Genomic DNA, 27,654 nt, shown 5'->3' on the forward strand with positions numbered 1-27,654 from the left:
GCAGAAGTTGTGATTGTAATAAGAAATGTGATTCTAAAATTGTAATTCTAACCCATTTTGAAGTTGTTTTGAGCCCGTTTTATACCCTTTTCTTTCCAAACACATCCCAAGAACCCACATTATTGTCCAAAGAAAGACCTCCCGATCAGTCTTCGAGAGATGCCAAGTCAAGCAATGTAAAGAGAATTCACATCAGGGGCAACACTCCGGTTTAAGCAAAAGAAATCAAAAAATGAGAGAGTCTTATTGATGAAAACCCTCATGGGCACAATGAGGCAACGAAAGCCGAGAAAAAATAAAATTGAGAGAGTCGTATTGGTGAAAACCTTCGCGGGCACAATAAGGCGACAAGGAATTGAGGAGCAAACAAATGAGAGAGGTTTGTCGGTGAATACCCTTCAGGGCACTGCAAGTCGAACAAGGTCCGTAAGTTGGCGGAAAGTAAAATTGGGTTGTGGAAATCTTGGAGAACAAAGTAAAACAATTGGAAAGTAGATTTGTAAAATAGACTGGGCTGATTAATCCAAAATGCATACCATGATCATTCGTGCCAGTGAATCCACTCAGATAAGTTTCTTTTCTTATCTCCAACAGTCATCCAAATTCGGATTTTCCTCTTTATTCTTAATTCTCAAAATCGTTGCATTTCATTACAGTTAATTTTACTCCTCTAAAGCTCTTCCAAGGTTAGCCTTGTTTCAACAAATAAGAAGGAATGTCAGAGTGTACTACCAGATTCAAAATTGCACAAAGCAAAATGCGGCTAGAACATGCCGAAGATAATATGATGAAAAGTGGGACATAGGGTGTAAGAAAAGGTTATATCGGTGGAATGGTTCAGTAATGTTGTGGGAGATGTACGGGTTCAGGCAGAAAGGTCAGGATGGGAGAATAACAGTTGGGGGATCCTGCAGTCAAGGATCAGTTAGAAGGTCAAAATAGTCTTTTCGACCAGTTCAAGGCAGATGAAGCAAAGCATGGAAAAGAGAAAACCACCCCCAACAAGAATGCCACAACTAATTTCCACGTTTTAAACCGACGAGATTTTCTTTGATTTGAAACAGAGGCAAAGATGACATTTGCTTCAGGAAGTACCCTATGAGGAAAACAAGTACCATGCAGGTTTGATCGCAAAATTCTCAGGACCCTCCTAGAAAATGGGACCTAGGTTAAAATCCAAAACAAACATAAGTAGTGAATACCGGACAAATGTGCACCAAAAGGAATAAGTTGGCTTTAAAATTTGCATAAGAGTTTTCAGGACCCACCTGAATAATGGGACATAACTTTAAGCATTCTACTAGATAAGTAAGTGTTGTTATAAGAGAGTACAATTTAGCTGTAAAATTGTCACCCTTAAGATAAGACTTGATTTTTGATTGTCAGGACCCTCCTAAATAATGGGACGTAGTTTAAAACTGGTTTAGATAACAAGATTTAGCATAATACATACCTTCAATAGATATAATTTAGCTTTTAAATTGTCATTTAGTTAAGAGTTGTCAGGACCCCCTGGATAATGGGACCTAGCTTTCAAATTCTTAGTAATATTTGGTAATATGATTCAGTTTAACACTTACAGATGCGCCCAGCTACCAAACTGGGGCAAAAAAAATTCTTTTGTTTTGTCTATTTTTGTTGAAGTCAGGTGCCCATCTAAAGAACAGGGAAAACAACGCGGATGTTAAAGATAAGAGCGTGACCAAATATCAGCAATCAGGCGTCCCCCTGGAGAACAAGGAACAACAGTTGAAGTATCAGCAATCAGGCGTCCACCTGGAGAACAAGGAACAACAGTTGAAGTATCAGTAATCAGGCGTCCACCTGGAGAACAAGGAACAACAGTTCAAGTTTCAGCAATCAGGCGCCCACCTGGTGAGCAAGGGAGTACAATTCAAGTTTCAGCTTTCAAGTTCTTACTGGTATTTGGTAACGTGATTTAGTTTACACTCACATATGTGCCCAGCCACCAAATTGGGGCAGAAAATTTTCTTTGTTTTATCTATTTTTGTTGAAATCAGGAGCCCACCTAGAGAATAAGGGAATACATTTCAAGTTTCAGTAGTCAGGAGCCCACCTGAAGAACAAGGGAATACACTTCAAGTTTCAGCAATCAGGTGCCCACCTGGAGAGCAAGGGAATACAATTCAAATTTCAAGTAATCAGGCGCCCGCGTGGAGAACAGAGGAAAGGAAACAATAGTAAAAAAAAGACATTTAAAAGGTTCAGCAATCAGGTACCCGCCTGGAAGAGAGGGACAGCATCTCAAAAACTACAATTCAAGTCAGCAACAAAGGAACTTCTGAAGGAAATACAAGTCAACAAGGCAACAACAGTCACAAGACCAAGTTTGAAAATAAATCTTTGTAAAGCATATATTATAGCTTAGTCTAGCTTCTTCATTTTTGTCATGGTGTAATAAGGAGGTTAGTAAGCAGTATCAGCAGCAGCATCAGTAATAGTGAAATCACAGCTTCATGGTAGTCCCAGCTACCGAAACTTCCTGACCTACATTGACCTGATTCCATTATATCCAAGGATATGTAGGAAACCTTTGAAGCAAAGGTTCGGTCAAATCTTTCAAAAAATGCTTCCCACGGAGTATTCAAACGGGCAAAAATAGCTCGTATCCGCTAACTTTATCTTTGCACAAAAACTCTTCGAGTTTCCGGGCAAAGAGGGGCAGCTGTGAGCACGTGATTTTCACCTCACACGAATTACTCCAAAAGAATTCCCAAAATTAGGTTTTTTTTCTTATTCTAGGAATTACTTTGCGATTTTCCTGATTGTTTGCATATCTTTGTGTGCATATTTAATTTTATTAATGCATTAAAAAATACAAAATAAATTTATAGCATCTGCACTTAGGATTTGATTTTGCATTTTTTTGTTTAATTTAGTAAAATGTTGTTTTACAAAAATAAAAAAATACACAAAAAATTACGTATTTTTGCATTTTTAGTGTTTAATGTCAAACTTTTGCGATTTTCTTCTAATTTGGTATTAATTATGTGTAATAATTATTATTTAGAATTAATTAGTTTTTTGATAAGATGATTTGGTTTTATAATATAATTTAGGATTTTAGTCTTAATGTTTTGAAAAAAAAAGGAAGAAAAGAAAAGAAAAAGAATTAAAGAGAAGGAAATCAGAAGTTGGGCCAATTTAATTTAAAATCCCAGGCCCAAATCAAATACACCTGAAACCCGCCCCAGTCCAGCCCAAACCCGTCCCAACCCGGTCCAACCCCGTTGCAACCTAAATGACGCCGTTTGGATAAGTTTTGATCAGGACCGTCGATCTCCTTTGATCGAACTGTCCCGAGCTTCACCCGTTACCCGACCCAACCCATCTTCCCCAACCTGGTCCGCCCAGTTGCTACACCAAATGACCCCGTTTCATTAAAGGATCAATCATGGCCGTTGGATTCTCATCATCCAACGGCCCTAATCTAATTACCCCTTTAATATACCCAAAACCCTTTACCCCTCTCAGAATCCCCCTCTTTCGTCTCTCTTCAGAGACCAACCGATACACCACCGTCTTCCGCCCGCCGGAAATCGCCCACGGCAGTGGACGGTGCCCAAACAACCCCAAATTAACACCATCGACACTTATTCATCTCCCCGTCCTGAATCCACAAACCTTATCCATCAAATATCCCTGGAATACCTCGAATTTCAGATCAAAGGGATGAACCCTAGCGCCGTCCTAACTTTCTCCGGTGGCGGCGCCAGCTCCTACCCACCTGAAAATAACACCCCAAGACCTTCTACGTCCCCTCGTCCCCAATCTGTAGTTAGTTTCCCTAGAATCATCCTAGTACTTCTCGAATCTTCAATCGAAGTAGTCCGGTCCCAAAATCCCAAACCCTAGCTCACCCAATCGGCCCCAAATTCACACCGTAGAGCCCCTTCACTCCCCTCTTCCCTAATCCATAACCAGTTTCCTTCGAATGGGGCCCAATCTTCTTGAATCTTAAATCCAAGAGCCAAACTTGAACTCAAGACCGATGATAATTTTAGAGCCGAGTTCGATACAAAATAGTGTTACTCACTTGTTTTGACAAATAACAAGTGACTAACATTATTTGGTGATGGAATCGGAAAGTAAGGGTACCAAGCTTTTCCAGTTTAATCGGTAAGTTCTTTCATGTTTCTGTATTTGTTTGATTAATTTTATTCCAATGGTCATTTCCCTCTTCTCATTTTCTTTGGTCAATTTCATTTGAAATTCGATTAGTACTCTGGTATAAATTATTTTTGTTCACTGGTTGTTTCTATAAGATTGGTTTTGTGGATTTGTTTCGTATAATTAGGACATCATCTTGTTTTAAGACTGTGAAATTGTATCTCGTTTAATCACTTAGTCAGAATAATTAGGATTAGTTCAATAGTTTGGTTTAACTTCTTGTTTAATTATGTTGATAAGAACTGATTAATATAAGTATAATTCAAGTGTTTACCTATTTAAGAAGCTTCTAATAGTGGTAGGGTTGGGATTGCAATAGCTGTTTAAATTAAAAAAGCACTAAGCTAGTGGATAGTTAAAAATGAAAAGGTGAATTGATAATGGAGGATACACTAAAATGAATGCCTATAAAAAGGCTGAACTTGAGAGGTGTTATTTTGAACGATCGTAGTTTGCTTTAGAACCGATTTAGATTATTATTGTGATTATGTATACGCTCGCGTAACATAATTGCAAATTTAACTCTAAAAATAAGATGCGAGGGATGCGTTCGCTCAGCTTCAACTAAAATTTTCTTAAATAAACAAAAGCGTTATTAATTGTGGACACGTTCGCGTGACATGATTTTTGACGTGCCAAAGGGAAAGAGTATACGTACACGTAACTCAATTCTTTATTTACGAATAAATCAAGTGATTTAAAAAGCGGTTTAATATTTGAAAAATGCACATAGGTTCAAAATTATTTTAAAATCAGATAATAGGCTAAATATAATAGTTGAGCGACCGTGCTAGAACCACGGAACTCGGGAAGGCCTAATACCTTCTCTTGGGTTAACAAAATTCCTTACCCGGCTTTCTATGTTCACGGACTGTATAACAGAGTCAATCTTTCCTCGATTCGGGATTTGAAACCGGTGACTTGGGACACCATTAAAATATCCCAAGTGGCGACTCTGAAATAAATAAAATAATCCCATTTCGAATAATGTCACTTAAATTGGAAAAACTCCCTTATACACTCCTTCAGGGGGGTGTAGGTAAAAAGGAGGTGTGACAATATGTAAGAGAAATGTGATATAGGTTGTTCTCTACTGATGCAACATGTCTAGGTGATCGCTTATGCCTCTAGGAAACCCAAGAATCATGAAAAGAACTATCCAACCCATGACTTAGAGTTTGCAGCAGTGGTGTTTGTACTAAAGATTTGGCGACATTATTTGTAAGGGGTCCACGTGGATGTATTTACGGACCACAAGAGCCTTTAATATATTTCAAATAAAAGGAGCTGAATCTGAGATAGAGAAGATGGCTCGAGTTACTCAAGGACTATGATATCGATATTCTCTATCACCTGGGTTAGGCTATTTCAAATAAAGATTTGGCGACATTATTTGTAAGGGGTCCACGTGGATGTATTTACGGACCACAAGAGCCTTTAATATATTTTAAATAAAAGGAGCTGAATCTGAGATAGAGAAGATGGCTCGAGTTACTCAAGGACTATGATATCGATATTCTCTATCACCTGGGTTAGGCTAATGTTATGGCGGATGCCCTTAGTCGAATATCCATGGGAAGTTTAGCTCATTTGGAGGCCCATCATAGGTCGTTGGCCAGGGAGGTTCAACAGTTGGCTAGTTTGGGAGTTCGCCTTGCGGACTCTAATGAAGGAGGGGTAATTGTGTAGAATAGGGCTGAATCATTGTTTGTGGTAGAGGTGAAAGAGAAGAAATTCGTGGATCCGTTGTTAGCACATTTGAAAGAGGGGATTCTCAAACAAAAACCACAACCTTTTCCTTTGGCATGAATGATGGTACCCTACGATACCAAGACCGCCTATGTGTTCCTGATATTGACGGTCTTCGGGAAAGGATCATGACAGAATCTCACACTTCCAGGTATTCTGTGCACCCAGGTTCCACAAAAATGTATCATGATCTCAAGAAAATTTATTGGTGGAATAACATGAAGAAAGATGTGGTGGACTTTGTGGCAAAATGTCCGAATTGTCACCAAGTAAAGGACGAAGACCAAAGGCCCGGTGGATTGGATCAAAGCATAGAAATTCCAATGTGGAAATGGGAGATGATCAACATGGATTTTGTGGTAGGGTTACCACGCACTCCGCACAAGTTCGACTCAATTTGGGTGATTGTTGATCGACTCACAAAGTCAGCACACTTCCTGCCAGTCAAATCTACCAACACAGCAAAACGGTATGCTCAGTTGTATATCAAAGAAATAGTCAGGTTACATGGCACTCCAGTCTCAATCATTTCAGATCGAGGGGCTCAGTTCACAGCTAACTTTTGGAAGAAGTTTCAGAAAGTTTTGGGTACATAGGTAAATCTTAGCATAGCATTTCATCCACAAACCGATGGTCAAGCAGAGCAGACTATTTAGGAGCTTGAAGACTTGTTGCGCGCTTGTACTCTCGATTTTAAGGGTAGTTGGGATGACCATTTGCCACTCATAGAGTTTGCTTACAACAACAGATTCTATGCTAGTATCCAAATGGCACCATTCGAGGCACTGTATGGTAGGAGATGTAGGTCTCCCATTAGGTGGTTCGAGGTCAGAGAAGCGGAATTGATAGGGCCGGACCTCGTGCATCAGGCCATGGAGAAAGGAAAGATTATTAAGGAGAGGTTGAAAACTGCTCAGAGTCACCAAAGGTCTTACTCGGATGTTCGTCGCAGAGATTTGGAGTTCAAAGAAGATGATTGGGTATTTTTGAAGGTTTCCCCTATGAAGGGTATCATGCGATTTGGAAAGAAGGGAAAATTGAGTCCAAGGTATGTCGGAGCATATAAAATCATTCATAGGATTGGTCAGGTGGCATACAAGCTCGAGCTGCCACCCGAGATGTCAATGGTACACCCGGTCTTTCATGTATCCATGTTGAGAAAGGTAGTGGGAGATCCATCCTCTATTGTCCCAGTTGAAACTATTGAGGTAAATGAAGAACTGTCATATGAAGAAGTTCCAATTGCCATTCTTGATATGCAGGTTCGGAAATTGAGAAATAAGGAAATTGCATCTGTGGAAGTATTATGGCGGAACTAGCAAGTTGAGGATGTCACTTGGGAAGTCGAGGATGAAATGAAAAGGAAGTATCCTCATTTGTTTGAGTAGTCATGTAATAGCTTTTATGCATTTAGATCCTATGAACTCTTATCTTTAGACCTGATCTATGTAAAATTGTCCCCTTTTTGGTAAAATGTTGCCTATACGGCCATGGTTGATGATTGTACAAGTTATGTTATGTTTATGAATTATGGTTATGTTGTTAGGTTATGTTCTGGGGCTCTCTGATAGGTAGAATAAAGCCTAGATACCAAGGAAACTCAGGCAAAATTTTCGAAAATATAGGGAGTTAGCTAAATTTGGGGGACTGGCAACATGTTTCAGGTTATAAAGAACAGAAGATTACACTAAGACTGTTAATAAGTGAACCTTGATCCTCATTCGAGGACGAATGATCTTAAGTGGGGGAGGATGTAAGTCCACGCGAATTTCCAACTCAGAACCCCGAATCCCGTGGTACCAAGTTAGTATCATGTGTTAGAGATGCGTAAAATTCTTCGCAGCGAGCTTGCTCGCCATGGTTCGGACCTTTTTTTGGACTGATCTATGATATAAAAAGTCAAGAAATAATGTTGTCCATAAAATGCGATTCTGCAGTCGAGAATGTGGTCGCATATCAGGTATGCGGGCCGCATAATCGCCGCAAAGTGAGTCAATGTGTTAGTCAAATTTGAGGTCAACTATGCGGTCAAGTATGTGATCGCATAACCGATATGCGAACCGCATAGTCGTCGCATATTTCCCTTGGGATTTTGTGAGGGGCAGTTCCGCAGTGCATTATGCGACCGCAGAACGGGTATGCGGACCACATTTCTGCTGCATACCCAGGTAGTGTGTTCAGATTTTAGGACGACTTTTGTGGTCCATTCTGCGAGCAGCATTTCCACTTTGCCATCGCAGACCTGACTCGGGGCTCCAATTTTCTAAATTTTAAACACGACCCCTAATCGATATATTCGGTATTATAACTAATTTTGAGCATATTTCCTAATGTTTTTAGAGAGAGAGAGAGAGGGTCTTAGAGAGGGAAGTGCTTCCCATCAAATTACTCCATGAAACCTTGCCAAATCTTTAAAAATAATCAAGTGAGGGCACCTAAGTCTTCATCCCAAAAGGTAAGACTTCATTACCTCAGCTCTTATTCCTATGCTTAGCAATAAGGTATCACAAGTGAAGTAATTCATGGGTATAAGAATGAATTTCTTGCATGCATATTACACCATAGAATATTGGGAGATAGTGAACTAAAAAGAAAGTAATTGGCGTATAAAATGATAGAAATTTCTCTCAAAAGGGCCTAAGATCACAATGCACCTTTAGTGTTTGATAGTATGCTCAAAACAAGCTAGAATCTCAATCTCATCTTTTATTCTTGGTTTAATTTGTAATTCTTACACAATAGATCGAAGTGCTAAAAGTTCCAGAATTTTGTAAGGAATAAGGAAAGCTTTATTGAGGTATGTATGGCTAAAACCCCGTCTTTTAGAAATTGAGCTTCATCGGTGATTATGTGAACATGGTAAGATTAATGTTGAATTGTTGCATTGCTTGTTATTTTATATGAATTGGTGTTGTAACCTTATGTGTGAAAAGTGTGTCTCAACATGATCAATGTGCTATCTTGACAACTTGAAAAGGACAAAGGTATGAATTATGTATTGAAATGTTTAGACCCTAAATCGGGATTGCGGCTGAATATGTTGTGTTATCTATGTGAAGTCATATCCATGCTTACAATTTAAGGTTGCTTTTGTGTGAACCTTCTGTCCTAAATAGCAAAGCTAATATTGGAATTGGGGATAATGTAAAATGCGGCCTAGTGCCAAGAGTGCTGTGATGAGTTGTGGCCCGAAGTGCCTATGAAATGATACATGTTAAATGAATTGATTAATGAGAAGGGAACAATGCCTTGGTAAGGCGGCTTAGCCGATCGGGCCGAGATCGGACTCCACTCAAGGTATCGGTGCTAGTGTGACTGAATTCCATAAAAGAAGGAAAATGAGATTGTGATTGAAGTATATGTCTCAAATGAGGCAACCTAGCCGATCGGGTCAAGACTCCGCTCAAGATAGCGGTGGTATTGGAAACATATGATGAATAGTATGGAATGCCCCAAACAAAAAGCTATAGAAAAATGATGTTAAAGTTGTACAATTCTTTTGATTGATAATGTGGTGATCATCCGAAATTTGAGTTATATTTGTGTACATGTGAATTCCTATTCTTGTATAGTTCTTTCTAACTAGATGGAGTTTAGTTATACATACTAGTACTATTCCATGGTACTAACGTCCCTTTTGTCGGGGGCGCTATATTTTTTAAATGAATGTAGGTGGCTCCATAGCGGATTGTGTCGATTGTGTGTAGCGGAGCATCCTCTTCTCAAACTCTTGGTGAGCCCCTTCCTCTTTCAAGGGGTTTTGTGACATGCCTTTTGTTATAGATGTCTATTTTGATGTATAGTCGGGGCCTTGTCGCCGGCGTTGTTGTCACTATCTTGGGTATCCTTAGAGGCTCCGTAGACATATATGTGGGTTATGTACGGGCGTTGGATGGGTCTACGAACTATGATGCAATTCAAATTCTCGTTTTGCTACAGTATAATTGTATGTAATCTTGGAAACTTAATTACGGATTAATGTTGTGATTTAAAATGAACTAACTTTGTAGAATGCATTATCTTTCCTCGTCTAAGCAAATGAATGAAAGCATGGTTTCCTTATTCGTACCGAGTTGGGTAGGAAGTGTTTGATAAGGCTTGCTCTGTTGGGTTTACTCGATTGAGCGTTGGTCACACCTCCCGAGGTTGGGGCGTGACACTTATTTCCTGGTACAAATACATAAATATGCTAACTTCAAGATAATCTCATCCCCAAGTTTATGTCAATTAACTGAGGATGAAACTTTAACGCACGAAAAATGTGAGATGTAACAATTGTGTTATGTCATGAACAACCTATGAAATAAAATATCTTCAAGTCTAGTTTCTAACTCCTCAAACCGTTCGTCATTTGGACACTCCTACAAAAAGTGATGACCAAATTACCAAAAGCTGGCAAAATCTAATTCTGTGACCGCAGAATCATTCTACGAACCAAAAAATGGTCTTTGAACTGCAAAATGGTCGTAGACCTACCCAGTGCAGACCACTTTTGAGCACCAATTTCTTGATCCATTCCCACATACCCATTCTACGGTCCATTCTGTGACCGCAAAATTAATTTCGGAGGCTTTATTTTCCTAGTTTCGTAACTTGACCCCATTTTTATAAATAGCCTTTGCGGCTTATTTTGGGATATTTCCCTGATATTTTTAGAGAGTGGTGGGAGAAATTTAAAGAGATAAGGGGAAACCCAGCATTCCAATCATTCAATCATGCCCAAATCTACAATAATCAAGGGAGCGAGCCACTAGATTATCATCTATCCAGGTAAGTCCTACTCCTAAGCTTTCATGCAAGAGGTTAGGAATTCAATATATTGTGGGTTGGAAATAGGCTATGCATGTGATACGAATTTGTAGTATGAGGGGATTAATGAACCATTAAGGTAGTTTTTTGTTGAAATTTGTTGAAGGAGGAAAGGATTACAATTTTGGATCCTTGTAGTCTATTTTTCATGATAGGTGTTTGACAAAGTTTATATGAGAGTTACACCATGGAAATCCTTCAAATTATTAACCGATTTTCACTATCTTCCTATAGATTATTTTTGTTGGAAGTGTTAGTGCATTGTAGTAACTTAAAGAAAGCTCAAGCAAGGTATGTTGGCTAAACTTTCTCTTTTAGAATCAAATTATATAAATGTTTCCATAAGTTCAAGTATGGTTAGCTCAAAATTCATAATTTCTATATTCTGGGTTATCCTCTATAAACTTGATTATTCTTAATGAGCCTTATGTCAAAGGATAGATGTTCAAAGCATGGTTTGCTTATTTAAATGGGATGGCTTTGAGTCGTGTTTTAAATGAAAACTAGTATACCAACTGGGTGAGAACAACTCGATATGCTTAAGACTCTGAATTGCTCATATGTGTACCTAATGTCTTGTTATTGATAATCTATTAAGTTGTTTGAAAATGAATAAAGTGAATTGGGAAAATAGAGCATGGCCAACTTGCCAAGAACTTAAGTTATAATTGTGACTAGTGATGCCAATAAAATGAGAAAATGTGAAATAGATTATGAAATGAGCCTCGACTTTACTGTTCATAAATGACTTCAAAAATAGAATGGCCTAAAGGCTTTTGTACTCAATTTATGCCCATAAGTGGCTGTTTTAGATAATGCTTTGCCATATAAATACATCCAATGTGATCCGAGTTCTTACATACTCCGGTGTTGAAATTTTACATTGTCGTGATTGGAAAAGAGTAATTCAGGAATAATTGGTGTATGGCTTGTTTATGACTTTGATGTCTGTTTATATTGCTGGTTGGTATGTTCCCTTCTTTGGGAAGAATCCTTTGTGCTTAAAGTTTCCATTGCTAATGAGCTTGAGGTATATGATTTCTGAAATATTCTATATGTTGGTATTTTGTGGTGATCCTTCAAATTAAAAGAAGCGAAAGTACAGAATATAAAATGCAGCCATCGTGCCATGAATAAAAATCTTGTGAAAGGCCCAAAGAGCTAAGGAAATATTGTTAATGTGGATAGTTTAAAATACTAATAAAGATCTATACGATCTGAAAAATTCTGAGATGAATACATTTCTATTTATGTTACCTTTGTATGCAAATCAAACTAAAAATATTTTGGGAGTATCATTAGCAAAACCGAGGAAGGGTAGGTCATAAGGCCCACACCTAAAACTACACGTGCCGGTGTAGGGGTGGATTGTGATTACTCCCCTCATTTGGGATGAAATTGAAATATTGATGAAATTGTGATTATTCCCCTAAATTGGGATGAAACTAGAGCCTGTGAATTGTAAAAGAAAAACCCAACCCACACGACATATATGGGAAGGCAGCCTAGTTGATCGGGTGGAAATAAGACACCATGTTGCACACATGGTGGTACTACTCTTGTAACAACTTTCTTTCACATCATCATGTCAAACTACATTATCCGTAGGGAGATGGCATAGCTGATCATGCGTGATCGTACTCCGTGCTAACAAAGATGGTGGTCTATCGATGCTAATGATCTCCCAACCAAAAATATATATATTTTCGTACTTTGAAAATCGTTAAGCATCAATTGGTCATTTGGATATTATTGATTGTGACTTGTTGTTTCTATGATTGTCCTTTCTTAAATGGTCATTCTATTTCTAATTAGTACTTTTAGTTATACATAATAGTGCAATTCGACAACACTAACACCCATTTTGCTGGGGACGCTGTATCTTTAATTGATACAAGTGGTTCCACAGCAGACGACATCGATAAGTGATAGCGGTATACTTTTTTCAGCTGACTTGGTGAGCCCTACTTCATTTTAGGGTCCTGTATCTTTTGTTTCTCATGTACTTTGTATTTTGAGGTATAGCTGGAGCCTTGTTGCCGGTATTTCCATATTAATCTCTAGTTGTACTTAGAGGATCCGTAGACAGGTTGTGAGTGGTATTTAATATTGGGAATTGAATTAGAAATATTGGTTTTTGGAAAACATATTTTTCATCATATCTATAAAATTGTAATATTTTCGAAATTTTGGTTGAAGCTGCTAATCTAAACGAAATGAAAGTTGTTAATGAAATATTTCAGAGTATGATTAATGTAGTACATCTCCTCTTTATTCAAAGATGAATTTGGGTGGAATAAAATCTAACAAGCTTGCTCAGTTGGATTTACTCAGTTGAGCACCGGTCGCGCTCCTTGATTTTGGGGTGTTACAGATAAAGAGTATTTTGTCCAAAACAGTGAATGCAAACCGGACGGGTTGGTCCAAGAAACTTGATGATGCATTATGGGCTTATCGGACGACTTACAAAACACCTATCGGAATGTCTTTGTACCAGTTGGTGTTTGGAAAAGCTTGTCATCTTCCGTTAGAACATGCGAACAAAGCTATGTGGGGACTAGTGAAGTTGAATTTTGATTGGGATGTAGCCGCTAATTTAAGGGTTGCATATTTGAATGAGTTGGATGATTTCCGGTGCCACGCTTATGCAAGTTCTTCCTTGTACAAAGAAAAGATGAAATATCTACATGATAAATACATTTGGAACAAAGAGTTCAAGGTGGGTGATCTTGTGTTGTTGTTCAACTCGAGGTTGAGGATGTTTCCCATAAAGTTAAAGCCCAAAATGGAGTGGCCCTTTTGAAGTTGTGGGTGTGACACCCTTTGGTGCATTGAACTTGAAGAACAAAGACAATGAGGTATTCCGAGTGAATGGTCACTGGGTGAAGAACTATTTGGGAAATGATGGGGATATCTACATCGTGGTGGTCATTTATTTCAATTGATGGTATTCTGCATTGTGCTGTGACGTTAAATCAGGCGCTTCTTAGGAGGCAACCCGTGTTTCTATTTTTCTTTTCTTTGTTTCTTTTGTAGTTGGGTGTTATTTTTGTGCTAACTTTATTTGAAGTGTGCTGCAGGGATGAGTGTACTTTACATGAATTGTGGATAGAAATTTGGTTATGTGTTCTAAGAAATGCGAACCGCAGTTCCATTGTGCGGACCACAAAATTATGTTTGCTGCAGCAAAAGTGCTCTACGGCCGCACAATTAACTTGTGGAGCGCAAAAATGGATGGTGGAAAATGCCAACTCTCTGAAGTTGGACTGTCAGAAAAATGGTCGATCTACAACCGCAATGGAAAATCTGCGGTCCGCAATAAGGGATCTGCGTTTGCACACAAAATTCTACAGACAACAGACATAATGATGGTTTAAGCTCACAAGGTAACAGAGTGTGGCCGGCAACTGGAATTCTGCGGCCGCACTCGCTCCTTCTTCCCTTGGAAAATCGATAAGTATAAATAAAGGTTTAGGGCTCTTGTTTTCCCTCTTTGACCACAAAACTTGCACCAATTTGAATTCTTGCACTCATTCATATCTTGTATGCTTCAATTACTCATTAGAACTTTTCAGTTTTTAGTTTAAATTTATAGCTTTTTAATTAATTTTAGGCCTTATGTCAGTAGAACTAAATTGTACAACCATGTGGGGGGTAAATCTGTAGTGGGTCAACTAGTACATGCTCTATGAGGAATGGGTCAATAGATTTTCATGCTTCTACGTTGTTACCATGTCATATTTTGTGCAAAAATTGCAAGCCCTAGATAAAAGTACTGACATGTTCGTAATTGTTTGAAATCTGTGGCCGCACAAGAAATTGTGCGGTCCGTAGAAGTTGAGTCTAGGGTAACATTAGTAAGGAATGGCTCTACGGCCGCAAGGAAATTGTGCAGACCGCAAAATCCCATTGCGGCCAGAGAACTGCCCTTGTCCTGTCGTCAAAGAGTTTTCAAATTTGTGACTCGCATGTGCGGCAACAAGAAAATTATGCGGATCGCAAAAATAGGTTGCGGCCGCATATCAGCCAATTCTCTGTTACTAGAGAGTTGGCATATTTTTGGTTTTGAGTTGCGGCTGCAAGGAAAAATGTGTGGACTGCAATTCACATCGGTAGCTGTAAGAGAAAATTGTGCGGTCCACAAGGCCCAATCTGCGGCCGCAAGGAAAAATGTGCGGACCGCATAACCTTACCCTGCAAGCATGTTCAAGTGTGTTCCTCACTGTGTTTTCTGGTGTGTCCTTACATGTATGTCTGAACTTGAATTTCATTTAACAATTACCTTTGCTTGATGGTAAACAACCTCCACTTCCAACCAAAAGGTTGTGAGTTCGAGTCTTCCCAAGAGCAAAGTGGGAAGTTCTTGGAGGGAAGGATGTTGGGGGTCTATTTGGAAACAGCCTCTCTACCCCAGGGTAGGGGTAAGGTCTGCGTACACACTACCTCCCCAAACCCCACTAAGTGGTATTATACTGGGTTGTTGTTGTTGTTGTTGTAATCACCTTTGCTTGATACAGAAAATGATTTGATCTAGAGGACGAGGTGACACTTCAAAAGGGAGGGGTGAACCCTCCAGGGTTTAAAGAAAGAGTGCTTTACCCCACGGCCTAAAAAGATAATTACAAAGAAAGCTACAGTCAGCAGAGGGAGAGGTGTAGATCTCTCTGAGTCGAGCTCTTATGTACCATCTAAGGAAGTATCGGAGGGCAACTCAACCTCGATTCAAGAGCAGCCAACTATCCAGACAAGGCTGCCAGGAAGATACCAAATAAGGGACGAGTCTTCCTTATTACATAGCACTTCCAAGGGTTTAGAAAGTGGTAGTTAGGTGTCTGAGCCATCCACTGCACCTATCCCTGAGGCACCGTATACAACAGTTCAGGACATCCCTGATGATGGCCTTGAAAGGTCGAAGAAGAAAGAGGTCTAGGAGGACCCTTTTGTTAGTTTGGATGCCTTCACTAGCTTTCACACTCAGTGGCCAGTGAGGTTACTCACTCTTGAGCGACAGTTTCAGACTTTCAGTTGAAAGATCTGGAGAGATATAACCCTGCAGTATTGAGACAATTTAGAGAACACTAAGGGTGGATGTGGTTTACCCAGAGCGTGGTGGATACTAAGAAGTACCTTGTTTGGAAATTCTGCGCAGTGTGGCGCGTATCAAAAATGGGACAAAGGTGACGAAAGTGAGAAACGTCAATGTGCAATATTATCAACACACATTAAACACATACTTGGTATTTGATGATGTCGAGCACATAGAGTACTTAGAGAAGTGTGCACTTGGGGATGCAGCTCGTCTTTGGTTAGCGGATATTCTAGTTGCACCAGGACCACCACCACCATAGATCACAGCAGGGGTGCCAATCTAGAGGAGCACTCTGCGTTTCGAGGCAAAGGGGTGGCAAATATTTGTCTGCAGCAGACTATGCCTGATCTAGAATGAGACATATCTTCCGATTCCTTGGGCAATTCTAATTACTTCTATCATGGCCAGGTACCCTATCAATGTGAGTGTCGTGATGTTGGCCAACATCTCAGTAACTGTCAGGCAGGATGACTCTTCCTACCCGTATTAAAACACCATTACAGAGTATCTTACAGATGTGCGGGCAGAGCCGAGGGATTATGACACAAAGCTCCGACCGAAGAAGCCATTCTCATGGTACTCACTTATGGATGTGAACAACCCAAAGAGAAAAAGTTAGCAGTCTACCACCACAAGCCAGTATGATGCGCCAGTTGTGGTAGTTGTGGAGGTAGCTGATGTTCCATCAACTTTGGTCGAGCTTTCCTCTAGTGCCACAACTATGCCTCACCCATCATCTTTAGTTCCTACTCCAGCCCTTGTCACAAGTTCCTCATCAGCCTTGAAGTTGGTGCCCATGCCTACTATCCCACTTTCTGCGCAACGAGTCTCTCAGACATTAGCTAGCCTCAAGAACTAGATGCAAATAGCCACTGCAAATCTGTCTGACTTATCCAATAGTGTGCAACACAGTTCTCTATTCAGGCACCTCGGATTCCCCAACAGTTGAATAGACATTGTAAAAGCTCTTGGATAACCAGACTACTATTATGGATACTTTGGTACATCATGTGTTAGTGATTGAAGAGTTGGGAAAAGAAGTAAAGAAAATGAAAAAGCCCCAGGCCACCAAGAAGTCAGTTGACAAGCTCCGGAGACAAGTGACAAAGATTGCAGCATCCGGAGATCTTCCCTTTGACTTGCTGATTGACCCCGGTCCTACAACACCATCAGCACCGTTGGCACCAGCTGGGCAGTCTGAGGGCCAGACCTTACTACTAACACTGCAGAGACAGTGCGTTAGATATTCATTGACCCAGCCACTCACACTGTTTAGTATGAGGAAATCTAGTTCAATGAGCCCGAGGGAGGTAACATTACTGGGGACACTAAGATGTCCAAGGAGCCATAGGGAGTTTTCTTCACTCTTTCCCTTCTTTTACTCTTATTTTGTTAAGCATTAGGGACAATGCATATTTTTATTCGGGGGGGGGGGGGGGTGGAGTTTATTTGATCTTATTTGATGATTCTGAGACATTTGGCCTATAATTAACTTGAGACTATTTTCTTTTTTTTTTCACATATGTATCTATTATGTCTCTTATCTCATTATGTATATATCTTCTCTTTCTCTCTCATTATGTATATTCGTTCTGTTTTCAATAGCTTTTGCTTTGTAACTTCTTTATGTTTGTTTCCTTATTAGTTAGTGTTTGATTTAGTAGCTTCTTTTTATGTTTCAGTAGATAATAAACCTTTGGTTTTCTTAATGCCACGGTTCTTTCCAAAGGTAGTTATTGTGTGAACCGAGTAACTTGTTGTAACGATGGATGGCGTGACAACCTTCTTAAGGGAATAAGTTTGTTTTGTGTTTAGGTAATAGTAGTAGTAGTTATGAATAAAAAACCCCGATTATGTCAAATTTTAAGAGTCAAACATGCTTCATTTGGCACCAACATATTTAACTACGTGTTTATGGTTAGAGACAATGTTTTTAAAAGGAAATAGCTCTAGTTAGTAACTTTGTGACTCTTGTGTTGACTTTGGTACCATCGTGTGGTCTAATTGGACCATAGTGATCTTCAATCTTGAATGTAGTTGTTGTGGGTCCTCGACTCTATCCTCTTTAACAATCTAGTTGAGTGATGGTTAAGATGTTTTGTTGTTAGTCCAAGTACCCATGCGAACTGTCTATAACTTGCCCTGAATGTGTTTTAAGGCGAAATCCTAAGTTTTGCTTGGCTTGAGAAGTGATTATAGGCTTTTCTTGGCCTGTTTGAGTTTTCTATTGCCTACCAATGTTGTCATCCCTAGTCAACACCTTTGAGCCTTTAGCCTTTCTCATTTGAAAACCATGTTACAAGCCTTTACCCGTTCTATCGTGACCATCACTTGGCACCTGATCTTTCCGTAACACTCATGTAAAATAAATGGCTAAACCCAAAGAGGAAATGTAAAAAGGTATCAAGGCACAAAAAGAGAAAATAAATAATGAGAAGGAAAGGCAAAGAAAAGAAAAGAACAAAAAGAAAAATGCAAAAAAAAGTGTATAAGTGGGAGAGTTGAAGGGATTCAAAGAAAGACAGTGATTCCAAACATGGAGAAATATAAATGTAATGATAAATAAAGAGTGATGTTAAGTCTCTCTATCCCCCTCCCTCCCCCCCCCCCCAAGGAAAAGAAAGTGCCTCAAGGAATTGGCAAAGTACGAGCTAATAAATGAAAGATGAAGTGTTTAAGTAAGGTGTAACCACTTACCCATATTGTACCAAACCCGAATACAAAAGCCTTCATTACACCCCGAAAGAAGTCCTACTTGATTTTGAGCCAAGCGAGCTTACAATAGTGGTGATCTACATGAGGGGCAAGCCTATGGTACTTGAAACCGTACTTGTGACATTCTCTTGAGAGAGATGCGTGAACCTTTCCTAAATCTTTGAATTAAGTGCTAATTTCTCAAGTGAGCTTGGAAAATAGAAAGTAGAGGAGGAAGAGTTTGGTGTCCACCATGACCTACAAGATAGAGCGAGAGTCCTTGATGAGTAAAATCAACTCTTGAAGCTCGAATGTCGCTGTAACTATATGTGCATAAATGTTTAACTTTTCGCCTTGTCAATAATGCATGAGTGGTGTGGACAATTGTTGGTCCCAATTGAGGTAGGAATGGCTCACACGTGGCGAGCTGTAATGACCCTTAACTGCTGGAGGTGGGAACTAATTTATTTGCTTGAGGACAAGCAAAGGCATAAGTTTGGGGGAATTGATAAGTAGGGATTTTGACTGCTTATTACCGCCTTTTAGCTTTTGTTTTAGTCAAAAAGTATTGAAATGTGTTCCCGAAACTCATGAAATTACGCAAAATTGCAAGAATGATGGAAGTTGATCTCCCGAGATGAAATCAGACTAAAAAGGGTGTAGTCCAAGGCACAAGGCAATGAAAGGCGCAGGAGCACAACGGTGCGGTCTGTAGAAGGAATTCCGCGGGCGAAGAAGAAATTGTTAACCACAGATTTTCATCTGCAACTACAAACATCTGCGCAAATTGCAGACCGCACATGAATTGTGTGGCCACAAAGCTGGACTAATAGTTGAAGATCAGAGAGTGTGCAAAAAGACCAAGTCCAGGAGCCTCTATGAATTACGAAACACACAAAAATTGTACGGCTAGAGAAAAGTATCTTGCGGCCACATTCCTAAATGTGCGGATTGCAGAAGAGTTTCCTCGTAGCCGCATTCAAGAAATGTGCGGCCGCAGATCCCCAGTTCTTGATAGATGAAGAAATCTGCAGACCGCAAATGGAATTGTACGGCCGCAGAACCTCTCGAGGGTCATATTTGTCCGCGATATTCAGCCTTGTATAAATAGACGAGTTTCATGAAATTAGGTCAAGTATGAACATCTGAAAGTCTTGTAGCAATTTCTCTTTGCTATTTTAGGAATTTTTAGCTTATTTTTGTATTTTAACATTAGATTTCTTTATTTTAATCTTCCAATATGAGTTTTATTAGATTTTCTTATTTGTTTTCTTTAATACCCACTATGAGTAGCTAGCATTTTACTAGGGTTGTGTCACGACCCAAAATCTAACCATGTAGTGATGGCTCCTATCATGATACTAAGGCCAGCCGCTTATTTCCAAATACTCCATTTTTCAAATAAAAACTTAAGGGAAATCATAATTTTAACAGAAATTCAATAAGATAAAAGTAGAATTCAAAATTCAGCGGACAGAAACACAATCCTGACCTCGGGTGTCACTAAGTCATGAGCTAAAACTACTACATTTGTTCGAAAATAACATGACCAGCACGGTCTGACAATATCCAAATAAATATACTAAAGGAAGATAAGGAAAGAGAGAAGGCAGAATTGCGGTTTCCAAGCAGCTACCTCGCAATCTACACAGAAAATCTCCAATTAGTGTAATAAAAAACCGCTGTCGTGCCCTGAGATACCTGGATCTACACACAGGGGTGCAGGGGGTAACGTGAGTACACCAACTCAATAAGTAACAAGGCCAAACTATGGACTGCCGTTAGTGATGAACCAAACCTCAACAGGTTACAATAGTTAATTGTACGGAAAAGTAGACATGCTTACAATTTATGTAGTTTCTTAGCAGTAATTAAGCACAATATGAACGATACAGAGTATAAAGCTCAGGAACCTCTAAGTACCAATGCATAGATAGCATGTTCATTGTTATTTATAATACTTCCACTAATAGTGTTGAAACACACAGTACTGTATACGGCCCACTCGGCCCAGGGAAGATCCATCCCGGAATGTATATACATCATAGAATATAAGTCACCCAGTACCGAGGAAATAGGCCAATCCAACATCATGGAGAAGAACCATCTCCATACCAATACTTTGGACAAGATCCATGTCCAGGGAAAGATCCATCCCTCAATATCATCAACTGCGCTCACTGGAGGTGTAAAGGCTTCGGAGTGGCCAAAGCGCTATATCAATGCCAGCGAAGGCATGATCAATATCTCGCTGCGGCATGTAGCCCGATCCCATACTATCAATCAATATCAGGCTCTCGGCCTCACTCAGTCAATACTCTTCAGTCTCATACACACCCACTAAAAAATGTCATGATACAAGCCCGAACAATGATATGATATGTGAAATAGCGATAATTGAGACGGAGGTATGATATAATATGCATGAACATGACTGAGTATAAATTATAAATGAAGCTAATGACATGATAACAAGAAACGACCTCTCGGGTCTCAACAGTGTTGGCGTGAAGCCTTAACATGATAATTAGCATGATTTGTAGCTAATTAACTTAATCACATAATAGAGCAAACAATTCGGGGTTTCAACCCCTCATAACCAAGTTTGGAAGCGTTACATACCTCAACCCAAGCCAAACTATAGCCCGTGATGCCCTTGACTCTCGATTCGGCCTCCAAATGCCCCTAATCTAACCAAAATCAGTATATAACCATCAACATATGCTAAGGGAACAAATCGCACTCGAAAATAATCAAATTACATCAAAATCCCGAAACTAGTCAAAACCTGATCCCTGGGCCCACATCTCGGATTCCGATAAAAATTACAAAACTAGAATCCTTACACTCTCACGAGTTTATACATACCAAGAATACCAAAATCCGACCACCAAAGACCCCTCGATCCTAGATTAAGGTCTCCAATTCCCAAGCTCTAACTCCCCAATTTTAGGCTTCAAATCCCCCAAATTTCATGTTTAATTAGGTAGAAATCACAATAGGATCGAGTATTAAGTCCATAAATCTTACCTCAAAGAAGTTCTCTTGAATTCCATCTTCAATTTCCCTCAAGAAGCTCCAAAACCGACTCAATAATGGTGAACTATGGCCAAAAATAGCGAAGATGGCCTTTTAAACATTCTGCCCAGCGATTTAAATTCCTTCTTTGCGAACGTGGTCAAAGCCTCGCGTTCGCGAAGCACAAAAATTTCGTTGACCAAAAATCCTCTTACGCGAATGTGAAAGCTCCTCGTGGATGCGATTCTTCAACCGACCAAGCCTTCGTGAATGCGACTACACCTACGCGAACACGAAGCACAAAGCTCCCGGGATCCCAGCTACCCCAATTACTCTACGCGAATGCGGGACCTTCTTCGCGTTCGCGAAGCACACTGAACCTCACCCTTCGCGAACGCGGGACCAATATCTCAAACGCGAAGGCCAAATGGACTGCCTCATTTCTCATCCCTTTGCGAACGCGAGAGCCCTCTCGCGAACGCGAAGGCCAAAAGCCTGTAACACAAACAACAGAAAATCTGCAACTTTGAAAACAAGGAATTGATTCGTTCAACCATCCCAAACTCACCCGAGGCCCTCGGGACCTCAACCAAACATGCCAACATATCCCATAACATCATTCAAACTCGTTCCAACCTTCGGAACACTCAAAACAACATCAAAATCTCAAATCATCATTGGATTCAAGCCTAGGAATTCAAAAAATTTCTGAATTCCAAATTCGATCAAAAAGTCTATCAAACCTCGTCCGAATGACCTGAAATTTTGCACACACGTGACAAATGACACAAGAGACCTATTCCAACATCCAGAATTCCATTCCGACCCCTATATCAAAATATCTCCTATCAACCGGAAAATGCCAAAATTCCAATTTCGCCAATTCAAACCTAAATCTACTCCAGACCTCCAAAATACATTCTGATCACGCTCCTAAGTCCCAAATCACTTCTAGAAGCTATCTGAATCATAAAAACCAAATTTCGAGATAGTTTACCGACAAGTCAACTTCCGATTAACTTTTTCAACTAAAAGGCCAACGTAAGAGACTAAGTGTCTCATTTCTCTACAAAACCACTCCGAACCCAAACTAACCAACACGATGCCACATAATATAGCTAAAGAAGATATAAAGAAGCATAAATGGGGGAAACGAAGCGGCAACTCATGAAACGATCGGTCGGGTCATTACAGGTTGTGACCCAACCCTATTGTCTAAACCTTATGGGTGATTAATTTTATGCTTGTTTATGATTGAGTGTTTATTATTTAGCTTAGTTCATTCTTGAATTATAGAATTGATGGTTGCAAATACTGGTTCATGCCTATTTGACTTAGTCTCTTCTTGAGAATGAGGGATCTCGTCTAGGATAACTTAGCTAACAAGGAATTAGGTCAATTGAGAGATTGATTAACCCAATTAAACGGTTCAACCTAGAGATACTAACAACCCAACTTGAGCTCTTATCAACTGCTTTGGTTGATACCCATTTGCTCTTGAGAATGCCAAATTGGGCAAAACTACTCTCTGATCGAGAGGTATTAAGTAAGTATCATAGAGTTGTGAGTTATAATACAACCTAGTTAACAAAACAAGCATAAAAGTCTTTATCCCATTAGGCAAACACCTAGGTCATGGTCACAAACCCTAGCCTTTTTATGTATTTGGAAAAACCTCAAAAACAATTATTTCTAGTATTTTTTCTTTTATTTGCAATCCTTAGATTAACATTAGAAATATAAACAAAAGCCTCATTATGTAAGTGAAATCTAGATACTTCACTTGCTCTTTACGAATATATACTTCTAGCTCCCAACTTAGCTTCCTGCGGATTCGACCTTGACTATTCAATGGGTTTTATTGTTGCATATGATCGTGTCATATCTCTTTTGAGGTATGCATTTGACATGATCAATCATGTATAGGTATATGCGTACATAACATTATCAAAACTCTGAGGGCATCCCATCATATAATCTCAGCCTCTATGGGTGAAATCATCAATGTATACCAACTGATCAGGTGGTGGTGCGTATATAATGCCATAACCTTTCCCCATATCCCATATATATATATATATATATATATATATATATATATATATATATATATATATATATATATATATATATATATAAAATCAGGGGTCAATGTAAATGTCTAAATAAATGCAATGCATAACAAAATAAGTCAATAAGATCTCTCGAAATGTCATAAGTTCAATATGCTTTCGGATAAACTTTATCAACTTATGTATTTTATAAGACCCTTGAACAGATGATGTAATAATAGTACACATAGGGAATAATGAACATAGGCACCCCTAGTACTTCTATGATTAGAGTCATTTATAAAAGTTGCACATTTGCTTGTTTCGTTTGTATCATATGGATCATGCCAAAAAGAAATAAGGGATAACCTTAACATACCTTTATAGATAACAACGTCAATTATTCTGCCCGTGGTACTTTAATGGAGAAATAGGCAACACTTCCCCTATATTTCCTCTTTTTACCGAATTCGAAGCCGCACCAAACAATAATATCAACGACCAATCGTATCCATTATCTGCTTAACCTTCGTTGCCCTCTTTTGACCCTTCCATAAAATTACTTAGCTATTAAGTACCCTTCGATTCACTTCAGGAAAACAAACGTTGTTGCTATCTTTCTTGAGAAACACAATTGTTTAGTTTAAGTAGTCTATATTGGAAAGAAACGTTGTTACTAGATCTCAAAAGGGAGAATCAAAACTACTACTATATTTGTATAGCATGTTGCTACTATAAAATGAAGGAATTATTATTGATATTAAGTACTTACATGCTACAATTCAAGGGTTACTAAACAAGAAAGAGGAGAAAAATCCTTCATTGCCTTCTACATATAGTTGTAGCCAACTTTTCACATGAACTCTTGTCTAATTAATTGAAGAAATCGCTGCATATATTCACAAAATAAGAGAGAAGTGAGCTCTCAAATGATGCCATATGATTATGGACCATGGTATCCACTTAGCAAGCTAAGTTATTATCCTTTCAAATATGCAATTTACTACCCATTAAATGCAGTCACTTTGTTACTTTCCCTCCTTGTGACACGTGGAGATGTTTTCCCCTCACCAATTATTCAAATATAGCTTTAATTAATTCTTTTATCTACACTGTTATCCAACATGCTATCTTGCTAATACTGCGGGGCGTAACATTGACGTAATACTATGGGGTACAACATCGATATAATACTTTAGTCTGTAATATCGACGTAATACTACGGGGTGTAACATCAACGTAATACTGCAAAGTGTAACATCATTCCTCTCTTTGGAACATTCGTCCTCGAATGTTGATGATGCATTTATCAGTCTCATGACCTACAACCCTTACAAATACTTTAATACTATCATTGTTATTTCGGAAACTATTTTGTGAATAAGCCCAAAGGCCAGGGCATTCCCCCCTTTAGGCCTCTTCCTCACACTACGACTTGTGGTAAAAATTCTTCCAATCTCATAACTTTTGATACATTTTGTCATACAGCCTGTACAACTTTGTCCTTATATCTGCGCCTATGCTATCTTTCCTCCTTTTTCCTCCAGCTTTTAGCCAATCTCTAGGACACACTTGTGAACATTTACATTATTATGACAAGTTGTCCTTCTAGGCATCTGTAGGTGTACTAAAGTTGTTCGCTCATACTTTGTCGAACTTACAACTATTGCTATATTTTGTTTCATATACTCGATTATCTATCCTTATGGATTTACCGCATCTAGGTAGGTCATAGTATACCATAATTATTACTTTGGTTTTATTATTCTCGAGGTCTGCTACCCAACTCCAGGTTACTCTCTCGCTTCTTATCTAAGCCCTTTAATGCTTTCTCATTACTGTTCATCTTAAGAATGACATCGTAATCTCATCTCATACTTTGAAACTTTTATCCAACTATTAGTGATTCACCTCAGTATTTATCTATAATCTACCAATGATAACTTGAAACCTCTTACGTATCACATTGTCGCTATGGCTCACGTCTCATCGGAGAGCATCTAAAGTGACTTGCCTAATCCACCTAAGGGAGATACTATACTTCAATAACAGTATTTCATGACATCCCAACTTGGCTCATCTTATTGGGGGGGGTAATGTAATCCCGTGCAATTCATAAAATCCCTTCTTTATGAATCATTACTCAAATGAAGACCTAAAGTGTTACACCCTATGTTTTCGTATGTTAGAGTATCCGTAAGTCAATTGATGTAAGCTCAGAAATGAGATCACCTTTGAAAGTACGTAAAGTAAGTTAATCCTTTTATAATGGAGGTTACAAATTTTTATGATCATGAATAACGAGTATCAAAAGGGTTGGAAATCTTAGGCGCTAAATGAATTAAAGAAAATAAGTTTCGTCGAATGTCGACAAGTTTGGAATGTTATAACCTATACTTTTGGGGTGAGACAAGGGTGATTAACATGATGATGAGGTTATGTTATGAGTTAGTTTAGTCGTATGATAATTGTGTGTTATATTTTTAAGTCAAGCAAGTTGTGGAACAAGAGTTGGAAAAGGTCATCACAAGTTACATTAAAAAATGAGTTGAAACTTAGGTTAAATGTAGCTGAGCTTTTCTCCCAACATACTTTGAATCAAGGGATTATCTACATATGAAATTTAATATCTATGAGTCTAGTTTTCAACTCATTAAACCGTTTAACAATACGATCTCGGAGTATAGAGATATTCACATTTTCGCGAGACCGCGCAGCTAGTAGGTGACAAGTAGGTGCATCACCTACTTGCCAAAAAGAGAGGCCTAAACTAAGTCGGTCAAGAGGGGACTTTTAAGGGATTATAAACTCAGTTATTTAACCTATCTTTCAGACCAAGAAAACCTAATTGAACCCTTGCAACTCCTCCCCAAAAATTCCACACAAACCCTAGGGTATTCCGGGTGTTACGACGCGATTCTAGTGCTGAAAAGTACGGACAGCTTGCTAGTTTCTCTTTCTCCTTCTTGTAGCCGTGTTGAGGAACTTATTTTTGATGAAAAAGGATCAGGTTTCGTGGGTTATACTCAGTACAAGGTAAGTTTATGCTTCTCCTTCCATTATCTATGCGTTTGCGAGTTGTAACTCGATCGTAAAGAATAGACCTAGCTAGTTTCGAAAGAATGGTATGTTGTTTGTTCTTGTGTAATGGTTGGCTGGTTGTAAACTTATTTTTAAGTGGAATTCATGGCTGGATTATTGGATAAGAGGTATAATGATGTACTTTTGGTTGTATTTCCCAATTTGAAAGAAAAGACAAGTCAAAATGTGTTTAAGTAAACTGAAAAATTATTTTTGAGTTGATGAACTTGTGGGAATATTTTTGGGCTGTTTTGTGTTGGTATTGGGTTGTCTCTTTTACTACTATTTTTATGGAGTTGATAGGAGGAACGTTGTGGAGAAACACCACATAATGGCAAGGTTGTTTGTTGGTCGTTCGTCGTAACATTTTCGAGTTGGTTGACACTATTATGGTTGTCGTGTGGTGTATGAAGTGATAGGTGTATGTTGGGCTGTTTGTGATTGTTTTGACTAGTGTGAAGTCATATATACAAGGGAGGTTCTGTCCCTTTCATTGTAAAATAGGTTGTGGTCGATACATAATAGTTACGATGCTTAAACGATAACGAGAGTGTCATTTCTCTTATTGTATACTAAAGAGCCGTGAAATTGCATAGCTTGAGGTTGGGAAGAATATACAAGGTATGTTAAGGCACTTACTTCTTTCTTTTGGCATGATCCAAAGTGACATGAACATAAACGGTACGCTAATTCATAACGGATTTCATATTGATGGTAGGGATGTCCATAATGTTAATCGAAGGTACAATGACCTTACATCACTCCGAAAGGGTTAGAACGTGATTCCATGAGTCGAGCATGTATTATATATATGTATCTATTTTACTTTACCGAGCCGCGCTATAGTCGGCCGGGTATGGCACCTATTGTGCAACCACTGATCAGTTGGGTTTACCGAGCTCCACGTGGCCGGGTACGATTCTACCGAGTCCTCTTTGAGGCCGGGTATGATATGATGATGATGATTCCCAC

The sequence above is a fragment of the Nicotiana tabacum genome, chromosome 6, assembly GCF_000715075.1.
Source record: "Nicotiana tabacum cultivar K326 chromosome 6, ASM71507v2, whole genome shotgun sequence".
Lineage (NCBI taxonomy): Eukaryota > Viridiplantae > Streptophyta > Magnoliopsida > Solanales > Solanaceae > Nicotiana > Nicotiana tabacum.